This window comes from Amphiura filiformis, chromosome 18, assembly GCF_039555335.1.
Source record: "Amphiura filiformis chromosome 18, Afil_fr2py, whole genome shotgun sequence".
NCBI classification, from domain to species: Eukaryota; Metazoa; Echinodermata; class Ophiuroidea; order Amphilepidida; family Amphiuridae; genus Amphiura; species Amphiura filiformis.
Window position 1 is genome coordinate 27684209 of NC_092645.1, and position 9882 is coordinate 27694090.

Below are 9882 nucleotides of genomic sequence, written 5' to 3' on the forward strand. Positions count from 1 at the left end.
TTTAGGGCAACGGGGGTGGGGGTGGAAAGGAGGGTAGGCCTACTACGGGATGTGCGACAGATTCGGGGTGCATTTTGGTTTCTATACATTACGCACTAAAAAGGCATAGGAAAACGTTAGGAACACATAAAAAATTTTTTTTTTTAAATATGCAAAATTTCCTGCTCGCTGCGCTCGCATTATATGATAAGACAATTTAAGGTTTTAAATTCGGGTTCCCCAAAATCTTGCATGTGTAAGGGGGGGGGCAAAGATTTTTGGCACGTCAAAGGGGGGGCAAAGGTTTTTGGCACGTCGAAAGGGGGGGCAAAGATTTTTGGCATGGCCAAAGGGGGGGGCAAGCGTTTTTGGCAGACCATTTTGAGAATTCACCCCCCGGTACACATAATTATTGCACCACCCCTAAGCGTCTCATTCCGATTCATCACCTTTTTCTACTGTATATTTTTATTTCATCATATAGCGGCTAATTTCTTTCTTGTACATTTAAGTCCCGTTCAGAAATTTCATCTTTATTTTATAGACTTATCACGGCATTCGGACCTTTTTCACTATCTAGGCCCTACTGAAGATAGCATTAAGCGTCTCATTCCGATTCATCAATTCTTTCTAGCCTACTGTAGGATAGGCCATGTTTTAATTGTTTCCTTATTTCATCATGTAGCGGCAATTGTTTTCTTTCTTGTAGATAAGTCCCATTCAGAAAATTCTTCTTTATTTTATAGCCTAAATCACATTCCGGACCTAGGGGAGAGCGGGGAGTGTTCGCCCCAGGGGCAGGTTCGCCCACCCCATGTTTCTCAGCACTAGGGCTATCGGGGGATTTGGTGATGGCAAAATTAGGTGACATAGGTCATTATAAACTTCTCATATTAGCTACGCGACATATAGGGACGTGTTCATCGAACTGCAGCCAAAACAAAAAAAAATACACCAAAACGTAATGTTTTCTTGCATTAGGCCTAATAATGTTGTATTATCATTGTAACTTTGGGCACTTTTCAGAGTTTTTAAACCACTGCTTCCAAACAAAACCAATTATATTTCTAATTAACTCTTTTTTGTGTTATTCGGGTTCTCTTCTACACCTTGAAGTTGAAAAAGATTTTTTAATAATTTTGTAAGGGTGCCCTAGGGGTTCAAAATGACCTGACCAAAGTTACCCCTTTTGGGGCAACTTTGGTCACAGTATTACATTCCATGAAGGAAAAAAAATCAAAAAAATTGATCTTCACTGAATATGGGCAAGTTGTTGTTTTTTGTGACATTTGACACCTTGCAAAATTAATCAAACACACATCCTTGCTCACAAATATCGATTTTTATTTTTTCTGAAAAAAATGTAAAAAATTGCTGATTTTTGCTCAAAAATCCCGCTTTTTTCGTAAATTTCAAGGAAATTACACATGATCGACTATTATTTCTTCCAAACATATTTCTTAACAAATTGACACCAAATATGACTAAAAACAATATTGCTGTACGAAAATATGACCATTTAAAAAAATATATTTGACCGACCAAAGTTACCCCGCTGACCGAAGTTACCCCATTTTACGGTAAATACAGATGGTTTTAATGGAAATCTGTATTGGAAACATATGGGATTTGTCAAAGATTTAATGCAGTTATAAACTCCTTATTCGATTTGTATTTTGCATACCCTAAAGAAAATACAAAAATGTGTTCAAGGGGCACGTTCGCCCTTTTGAGGATGGGGCATGTTCGCCCTCTATCTACCCCGGGCGGACTTACCCCAAGCTGCAGGGCGGACCCGCCCCATCAGCGTATGATGCAAAATATTGATAATTATACCATTAAACAAGGTAAAACTGCTGAAAAGCATGTTTTTTAAAGTTATGTGGTATCAGTATTATTCATACCACCGTTTATGTCCTAATCAATAATCCTCCTGAAGTTGTAAACACGATACGTTAAAGCTCACTTTGGACCCCTACATTTTACCCTGATCCGACCCCTGCAACAAATTTAGTGATTCCCCAGAAAATAATGAATGCTCTTTATACTCTTGCTAAATGTTTGCATTGAATATGTTATTGTTAGGCGATGTTTAAACCTTTTTTTGTGATTAGGGTGAACTTACCCCACCATATGGGCGAACCTGCCCCAATATGGGGCAAGTTCGCCACTTTGCAAAACTTTTTTGTTTGCTCTATCCTGTTGCTATCGTAAGGCCTATTCAGCATCGAAGTGGTTACGTAATTCTCTTGGTTACCGGATCACGCTACTTTGGTATGCCTTCGAGTGCCATATACTTTATGTGGTGATCATTTCGATCGTGGTTCATTACTCTAGCGCGTGATCCCGTTGACATAGTAACATTACGTAACTTCGATACTGAATAGTTCTGGGATTGTGGTCGTATATAGCTAAGACATAGGGCTTTCACATGGGCTAATCAGGTCATCCCTAACCTTAAAATTGACATCGCTAGGCTGGTCAGAAAAAAATAGGGCGAACACTCCCCGATCTCCCCTACATCTGGCCGAATACCCATTTTTAACGCGTGCAGAATGCGTGTTAGGATTCTTTGGGTATAGCCTATCTTTAGTTTTCATGCTTTTTTCGCTATTCGCTACTTGCACGGTTCCGCCATTATGCACTATGTGCGGGGAGAGCCTCGAACTGGCAGCATACATGAAAGGAAGAATTATGTAACCGTACACAGAACGTTATGACTAGTTCAATTCCCATTCATGTATGCTGCCAGTTCGAGGCTCTCCCCGCACATAGTGCATAATGGCGGAACCGTGCAAGTAGCGAATAGACCACTTGACATCACTGTTTATCAACAAAGGCGAGGGACTCGTCTATCGATATGCTCGAACGAGCCGCTACACTGATCAATGGCTTTCTTGTACTGTATGAAATGTGGCGGGCGATTTAAAATGCACGTGCCCTTAGCAGACTATGATGCGTACGCACACTGCAGGGCAAAGAACAATGTAAATTGTCATAATGCGCACGCATACTGCCGGGCAATGACGTCACATGCCAAGTGGTCTATACTGAAGATAGCATTATAAGCGGCTCATTCTGATTCATCAACTCTTTCTACTGTATAGGCCCTAGGCCATGTTTTATATTTTTTGCTCTCTATTTGTTTTTTCATCATATAGCGGCTATTTTTTTCTTTCTTGTACATAAGTCCCGTTCAGAAATTCCATCTTATCACGTTCCGGACTTACATCTTTCTCTATAATCATGAAGGTTCATCTGTGTTGGTAATCAAATAAATGAAGAATTGAGCTGAACTTTTGTTTACAACACAAAAAGTTGCTCACCTGAAAATTTCGGTTAAGACTACAACCTTCTTCAGCAGACTGATCCAGTTCGTTGATCGATTTGACGACTCTTGACTTGTGACGTCAGAACTGGATCGTAGACTCTTGCTAAGATGTAGCGCCCCCTTGCTAAGTTGTAGCGCCCCGTCCTTATTCCAGGATATCACGTGGACCTAGAGAAAGTGCAAATCCTGGACAGAGAACCACGGTACTTCGAAAGAGGAGTCAAAGAGGCCATTCACATCCGGGCCAACCAACTTTCTTTGAATAAGGAATGTTATGAATAAAATATTGGGAAAATACCATATAACTTTTCACTTTCATATTTTATTTTAATACTCGAACAAACCGCCATAGTATGACTATCATGTTTACCCCCTCCTGCCTCTTACATACGTCTTGTGCGTAATTTTAAATGGCGAAAAATGAGGACGCCTCACGTACTAAAATAGTATACTTCGTCAGAACGATGTCCTCTAGTAGGAATAACCATCAAAATTTCATGTTGACCCTATTGCTACAAAAGATTGTTTGCTGAGTAGAACTAATCAACAGAAGTATTTTGGTGGTTAAATGGTCAAAATCGGTCAAAAACTTTTCGAATTATGAATTATCAAAGTTTCCCATTCTGACCGGTCATTGGAACGAAATAAAAAGACAAGGTCCAAAAATAGCAGTTGGGAGCAAAATTGGGGTTTCGCTTCGTTATTCCGAAGGGTCGTTATTCTGAAGGTTCATTACTCCGAATTAACGATAAGGTTCGTTATTCCGAAGGACCGTTATTCCGAAGGGTCATTACTCGAATTTACAACAAGGTTCGGTATTCCGAAGGGTCGTTATTCCGAAGGGTCGTTATTCCGAAGGGTCATTACTCCGAATTTAAAACAGGGCTCGTTATTCCGAATTTACAACTAGGCTCGTTATTCCGAATTTAAAACCAGGCTCGTTATTCCGAATTTAAAACCAGGCTCGTTATTCCGAAGGGTCATTACTCGAATTTAAAACAGGGCTCGTTATTCCGAATTTACAACTAGGCTCGTTATTCCGAATTTAAAACCAGGCTCGTTATTCCAAATTTAAAGCAAGGCTCGTTATTCCGAAGGGTCATTACTCCGAATTTAAAACAGGGCTCGTTATTCCGAATTTACAACTAGGCTCGTTATTCCGAATTTAAAATAAGGCTCGTTATTCCGAATTTAAAACTAGGCTCGTTATTCCGAAGGGTCATTACTCCGAATTTAAAACCACGCTCGTTATTCCGAATTTAAAACAAGGCTCGTTATTCCGAAGGGTCATTACTCGGAATTTAAAACAGGGCTCGTTATTCCGAATTTACAACTAGGCTCGTTATTCCGAATTTAAAACCAGGCTCGTTATCCTAAATATAAGAAAACGTTTAGGGTTAAGATCAGGTGAACAATACATCGAATGAGCACGAAACTTCACATTTATGTTCAGAAAGGTGTCTTCTTAACATGATTTGAAAGGAATATAAAAATTCCAAAGGGAAGCTGGTGATTTAATTTGTAACTCGAGATCTACTTGTTCAATTTTTAACCTTTTACAGAGGGTATGATAGAGGTATTACTGGCAACTCTGCCAAATTACAGCTCAGTAGGCCACGTTTTTCACCTGATCTTACTGATTTGAATATTTTGTGCCATTCTTGAGCAGTGCTAAACTCAGCCACTGGCAATTAAGCGCACTGTGGCGATGGACCAATTTTGACTCGCACTTACAGAAAAACAAAATAAGTTATGTTGCTGTAATTTGCAAGATAGTTACAAAATATAATTGGCAGTAACTTCCCCAAATTTTACAGAAAAATATTGAAAAATAAAAGAACGAGATCAATTTAGAAATGTATGTGCAAGCAGTGCACAGTTGAGCTCCCTGCATGTCTATGGGAGTGTTCTAATCAAGTTGATGGTTCATTGGTCATCCCTACCTCTAGTATTATCCACGAACCCTAGGCTATATGTGCCCGAAAAAACCATGACCATGAACTCCATACACACTTCAAAATGTAAATAAAAAATGCTCAATGTTGAGTGAGAACAGCAACACTGAGTTATAGGTTAAACAAGTATTCCTGAAAAAAATTGGTGTCAGTTCCAATTTACAATGTCTCAGTTTGAATGTAATGTTAAAGAGAAGTTTTGCACTGTAGCGCTGACAAGAACATGAGTGCAGAGATGCCAATGGGTTGTGAAAAAAAAATCTGAAAGTTGCGAACGTAGGGAGCGAAGCGACCGAAGTCTCGCCCCCACGGCCGGGGGTCCGCTTAAGGGCCCCTGGTGCGGTCCAGGGGCAAAGACCCGGTGGAGTTCGAGGGGGCGAAGCCCCTCGAAGCCAGATGGTTTGTACATATTTTACACTGCAGGAGACACCATTTCTGAGGGTAAAATTACATTCAAATGGATTAAAAAATAAGGTTATTTTGAGAAAACAAGCCTAGATAACAAGCCTTGAAGACTTATCTATTATACATGTAATATTCTTCAAGGATTGTTTTCTCAAAATTATACCATAAAATATGCAAATTAGGTACCTAGGCCCAGGCAATTGTAGCAGAATTAGCACCCCAAAAGGCCATTTTAACATAAAAACTGTTTTAGACTTTTTGAAAAAATGCTTCCTTCATCCCAAAAAAGTGGTTTTAAATGTTCAGTTTCCTATACTTTTGTACATGAGCGACATTCTCCAAAGTATTTTTTTGGCCTAATAACATGGCCTACATGGCTGAAATGGATATATATAATGCGCAATATAAAATGATGATTCATCAAATTTTGACCCACCCCCTATTTTTTGTTAATTTTTCAAAAAATATTTTTGCCCCAAAAAGCAAGTTATATGCCCTAAATTACTTGTATTACTTGTTATTTAATGTTGGAAACCATAGAAATACTGCTACTTAAAAAAAATTTTGTTTTAAGTAGCAGTATTTCTATGGTTTCCAACCATGAATAACAAGTAATTTAGGGCCTATAACTTGCTTTTTTGGCCAAAAATATTTTTTGAAAATTTTCAAAAGATAATTGTCAAAATTCGCCCGTTTTCAGCTCATTTGCTTCTGGCAAGTGTCTACATGAAGGAATCTGAGAAAAAATCCCAATATTTTATTTCAGAGCTGAAGTTTTGGCGCAAATTTGAACAACGTCCGGTTTCAAAAATGAGTGATTTTTAGGTTTAAATTTGAAATGGAGCCTTGATCTTTGGTTCGAGTTGTATTTTTCCTGAATGTATTTTATGCTTTCTCTCCCCCACCAGCTCTAAGTACAGATAAAATACAAAAAGCTGAAAAAGGAAAAAAAAAAAGATGTGGACACCGTCGGCTTCCCCAGTGTATTATCGGTCGGTGCCATTATCACGTGACTGTAGAAAAATGCTGTTGCCACCAGATATAGGCTAATTAAAACAGCGTATTACTATCAAGACTTATGTTTGAAAGCTGTCCTCAGATCGATGCGTGAAGTTTCCAGTCCATCACACTACGTGCTCTATATATTAATTAGTCCATGTCGATATTATCAAGACAGATTGCGTCTGATGACGTCATCTGTCAAAGTCGTTGATGATGAACCGGCGTTAACGGCGTCTTATTTTAAGCTTATTGTTAATTTTGCACCTTCAAACCGTACAAACCATCTCAAAAGTTAGGTCTTTATAGTAGGAAACTTTCTTTTGCGGGGGCACCATGTCAACAATGCCTAGAAAAGTTGCTTTTTGCCTTGTAAAAGTACGTAATTTTTCGGCATTTCCTGGTATCAGGTCGATTCGGCCCAAACCAATTCGTCCACAGTTGACTTGGCCATATGCCAATTCATGCATTGGCCCCAAGCTAAGTCAGCCACAAACCAATTCGATATCGACCAAAAGGGATAAACGATTTAATATGTTAATGAATATATGTGACCGTCCATCACGAAACAGCTGTAAAGTCGGCTGGCGGTCAATTTTGTTTTATTTCGTGTCTAGAAAATAGGCTATATCATAAGCTTTAAAATGAAAAATCATTTGACTCCAAACGATATCCAGAAGTAAAAAACAAGGGGGTTAAGTTAAAGCCAAGAATTCTCCGCGTTGCGGAAATTCCGCGAAAATCGCGTAATTCGGAGGTAAAGCGGAAAACGCATTTCTGAGAAAAAATAAAAAATAAGCAAAATGACCTAGAAAAAAAATACAATTGAAAAGAAATAAATAAATACTAAATGAAATGGGTTTTCAAAATTCGTCAAAATAAAGTAAAATCCGTCATAGATTTACCGTACAACGCCTGTCCTACCTCCCATTGCAGCCATGATACCCAATCACCCATCCCAACTTTGCAACATCGCAATGATTCTTGTGAAATTTTATTATGTCAGAAATGTCCTAAATTTACAAAGCGGAGAAAAGCGGAATTTAGCATTTGTAAAGCAGAAAATTCTTGGCTTTAGGTTAAGTGCAAAAAAAAAAAAAAAAAGTGACTATATCTCATTAACCGATGATCCTACAGATATGCGACCACTGACTTTTTTTTTTTGTTCCTTATGACTAAGGGAAAAGTTTGACATATCTCACGACTCTGTAGGAAATGATGTACATCATCATCATCATACATCATCATTTTATTTTCATACAAATCGACATATATAAAAGACACAACATTTGAATGAGGAGATGCTCAAAAGGCCTGAAGCGAGCGCCCCCTTACACTGCCTTAAGTTACAACATACAATTACACAAAGCTAACAAATAAAAGAAAGAGGAGAAGAACATGCAAAGAAAGAAGCAATATAAATATTTATAACATTTCATATAGACATTCCACAGTTCACAGAAGAAATTGATAGTTGGGGTGGAGATGGGTGGGGATGGGTGAGGTCATTAAATAATGCCTAAATATTAGATGTAATTTTTTATTAGACTTTTCTTTATTTGTAACTTAAACTGGTTTTGCCATCTTTATATATTTATCAGTAATATTCCATTTCCTAGGACCGGCAGCTCACCGGAAGCCCGTGTTGTGAGGGCCACAATAACTGCGGCTACGTACCTGGGCTACGTACAGATACGCGAACGCTGACTTTTTTGTTCTTTATGACCTGAGGAAAAGTTCGACATATCACACGACTCTTTAGGATATTTGATTTAAAAGATAGAGGGTTAAGTGCACAAAGTACAACGAATTGGTTTGTGACCGAATGCAAGACATCAAGGCATCTAAATATACAGATTTGGTGTAAAAACAACGGTTATGGAGAAAATCACGAAATAGTTTTGGCCAACTTTTTTTGTACTTCAATATACAGGGTTCGAATTAGCATGTGGGCGAATTGGTTTGGGGCTGAATTGACGAATAGTATTGATATCGATATTGATATTTTTACCCACGTGATATTTCGATATGATGATTCGAATTGTCACGTGATCGTCAAACCTGTACTAAAGGTGTCAGTTCTGCAGGAACTGACACAAAAATTTATGCGTATCACTTCTTGGGAGTGAAATTTTACAAAAACAATGTATGCGAAATTAAGATGTTAATGCGTCTAATGCACGAGCCCGAAGGGATGAGTTCATTAAACGCATCAACATGCAGTACACTTGCTCTGATTGGTTTTCGCTATCTACGTGTGTTAAAAAATAAGTCTAATGGAACTCAATGTTGATTAAATTGTACAGAATTTACTCACTTTTGAGTACACTTCAATCACTATTGTGTTCCATTTACTCATTGTGTTCCATTTTTACCCAACATTGAGTATTTTTGTTTACAGTGTACATTTTTAGCAATACTCACGCTAAAGGTTTCTTTCACATATTGAGTTCTAATGTGTGTTGTGAGGTTAGATCGTTGTGCAAAACATTTTTGGCAATACTAACACTGTTCTTCTCTTTCATGTGAGATCTGGTGTGTCTTTTGAAAGAGCTAGGGTCTGCAAAGAATTTCTGACAATACAGACATTTGTAAGGTTTTTCTTTGGTGTGAGTTCTGATGTGAATTTTCAGCTTGGTGCTGTTGTAAAAACATTTTTGGCAGTACTCACACTGATAAGATTTCTCTTTAGTATGAGTTTTGATATGCTGATTGAGTTGACTCTTTTGAGCAAAGCATTTCTGGCAGTAGTCACACTGATAGGGTTTCTCTTTGGTGTGGGTTCTGATGTGTGTTCTGAGATCAAAGGAACTTCCAAACCCTTTTTGACAATACTCACACTGATAGGGTTTCTCATTTGTGTGAATTCTGACATGCTCCTTGAGGTGACTACTTTGAGTAAAGCATTTCTGGCAGTGGTCACACTGATAGGGTTTCTCTTTGGTGTGAGTTCTGATGTGTGTTCTGAGATCACTAGATCTTGCAAACCATTTTGGCAGTACTCGCACTGATAGGGTTTTTCTTTGGTGTGACTTCTCATGTGTCTGTTGAGGTCACTAAAACGTGCAAACCCTTTTTGACAATACTCACACTGAAAGGGTTTCTCTTTAGTGTGAGTTTTGATATGATTTTTCAGATGGCTACTACATGCAAAGCATTTCTGACAATACTCACACTGATATGGTTTCTCTTTGGTGTGAGTTTTGATATGCT

The 9882-nt window shown here is 38.3% G+C and overlaps 1 protein-coding gene across 1 annotated transcript in view; it reads right to left on the reverse strand.

The window, feature by feature from the left end:
* Window positions 1–9879, reverse strand: part of LOC140140075 (uncharacterized) — a 76482-nt gene extending 66603 nt beyond the window's left edge. Inside the window, exon 1 of the mRNA XM_072161893.1 lies at window positions 9177–9879. The gene's annotated coding sequence lies outside the window, so the exon portion shown is untranslated. The remainder of the gene's footprint in view (window positions 1–9176) is intronic.
* Window positions 9880–9882: the final 3 nt, after the last annotated feature.